Source organism: Ailuropoda melanoleuca, chromosome 12, assembly GCF_002007445.2.
Source record: "Ailuropoda melanoleuca isolate Jingjing chromosome 12, ASM200744v2, whole genome shotgun sequence".
Taxonomy (NCBI): domain Eukaryota; kingdom Metazoa; phylum Chordata; class Mammalia; order Carnivora; family Ursidae; genus Ailuropoda; species Ailuropoda melanoleuca.
This window is the reverse complement of record NC_048229.1, coordinates 37,094,348-37,096,799: the sequence shown is the minus strand read 5'-3', so window position 1 is coordinate 37,096,799 and position 2,452 is coordinate 37,094,348.

The window sequence follows — 2,452 nt, the reverse complement described above, 5'->3', positions numbered from 1 at the left end:
ACCTGCCCGGGCAGTTTGCAGATGTAGAAACTCTGGAACACTGAGGTGTTGGGAGGTAGGCTTCGAGATTAATTCCAAGGGCATTAAACGGTCACCAGCTTGGCTTCCATGCCCCCACCTCTCCTCTCCAGAGGCCACTGGCTGTATTCTGATCCCAGGAAAAGAAAGTTGACAGCGAATAGGCCCTTTGTTTGGAGGGAAGGTCGGAAGGAACAGGTAACTGGTTAAACCTTGCTCTCCAAAGGGTGGGGAGGTATCTGGACAGGTGCCAACTCCCAGAGGCAGTTGGGGATAATCCAGCCCTTTCTCAAGCTGTGATTCAGCCCTCCCTGGAATGCCCATTTTTCCTAGGGCAGGGGAGAAGCCGGGGTATCAGGCTCTCCCCCCTCCAGGCTCTCCCCCCAACCCAGCTTCTGGAGCGTCAACAACACACCCAGTAATAAACAAAAGCGCGACAGAACCCACAAACCTTCTTTGCCCACAAGAAGTAATTCCGCCAACTGAGACCACACGTAGACATAATCATGACCTTAAGAAAAGTTGGACCAGGGCCAGTTTTTAAGGTTAAACACACCAACAAAATAAGAGGTTTAAAGAATCCAAACACCAGGCTAACTTGAAGGAGACACACTTAGAAGCCTTTGAAAAGAAATAGGTTAAGGCAAGCAAGGGGCGCGTGCGTGCGTGTGTGTGTGTGTGTGTGTGTGTGCGTGTGTGTATGTGTGTGTGTGTGTGTTGTGGAGGAGACCTGAGGGAGAGCAGTGGGTTGGGAGGGTCTGAAGGGAGTGGGGAGGGTAAGGAGCAGGAGAGCCAGGAGGGGCTCCCTCCACCCAGAAGAATCCACCCTCCACCCTGTCTGCAGCCCGTGGGGACCTTGGGGACCGTCTCACTGGGATACCCAAAATAACAGATCAAATGAACATTCAAGCATGACAATGGTATTGTGGTGTTGCTAAAAAAGGGAGAGAAGGAGAGAGAACCTTATCTTTTAAAGATATACCTTGGAAGTATTTTTGGAGGAAATGCCAGGATGTCTGGGTTTGCTTTAAAATAATCCAGTGGGGTCGCCTGGCTGACTCAGCCAGTAAAGCGTGCAACTCTTGATCTCAGGGTTGTGAATTTGAGCCCCACGTTGGCTGTCGAGATTACTGAAAAAAAATCTTAAAAAAAATGAAATAAAATAATCCAGTGGGGAGGGGCTGGGTGGAAGTGTAGATTTAAAAAAAGATTGACCACAAATTGCACTAGCCTCAATCATCAGGGAAAAACAAGTTAAAATCAATTACTCCCACTAGAATGATGAAAACACAAAAAACTCAAGACAGAAAACCAGTGTGGGAATGTGGAGCAATTGACTGGAACCCTGTCCGCGGCCTGTGGTGATAGGGTGCTACCATGTTGGAAAATGGTTTGATGGCACCTACTAGAACTGAACGTGTACCAGTCACAGAAAGACAAAAACTGCAGGATTCCCCTCTTATGAGGTACCTAGTATCTAGTAGAATGGTGGGCATGGGGGGTCAGGGGCTGGGGAAATGGGGAGTTATTAATGGGTACAGAGTTTCGACCTTCCAAGAGGGAAAGAGTTCTGGAGGTTGGTAGTGCAATGGCGCAAAGGCACTTGACATCAAGGAACCGTATACTGAAAACCAGTTAAGGTAAATTTCAGAGACGCCTGGGGGGGCTCAGTCAGTTAAGCGTCTGCCTTCGGCTCAGGTCGTGATCTCAGGGTCCTGGGGTCAACCCCTGCATCAGGCTCCCTGCTCAGCGGGGAGTCTGCTTCTCCCTCTCCCTCCTGCTCCTGCTCTCCTTGCTCACGTTCTCCCTTTCTCAAATAAAATAAATAAAATCTTTTTTAAAAAAGATGGTAATTTTGACATTTTACTAAGATTCAGAGTTTTTCACAAATAAAAATATTAAGATTCCATTTATAAAAGCAATGAAAACTTCCAGGTGGGTCCAAATAAATCCAACAAAAGATAAGTAATACTTTATGGGAAAGTTTAGAAAACTTTATTAAAAGGTGTTAGGTGAAAGTTAACTAGTGACACACAAAAGAACAAATATTCTACACATCGCCACATGGACAAATCCAAAATCACGCCCTTGGGGCACACATGGCAGTGGAGGCTGGTGAACGCCATATACCATACATAGAACTTAAAAACACATAGAACAATGCTATATATATGATCGTTGTGGGGCAAACGTGTAGAAGGAGCTGTGGGGAGGAAGGGGATTGGAGGAGGGGAAGATGTGCAGCAGACCATTCGGGTTGTCAAAGCTAGGACTTGAAACCTGCCAGTCTTGGCTTCAGAATCCCTCTAGGCTCCACGCCAAGTTCATGGATTCATGGCACCTGCCTCTACCCGAGCCCGGAGTGCCAGCCCCTTGCTGAGCCTGACTCCTTCATCCAGTTCCTGCCCTGACCAGATGCCCCCGTGCAGCAGGT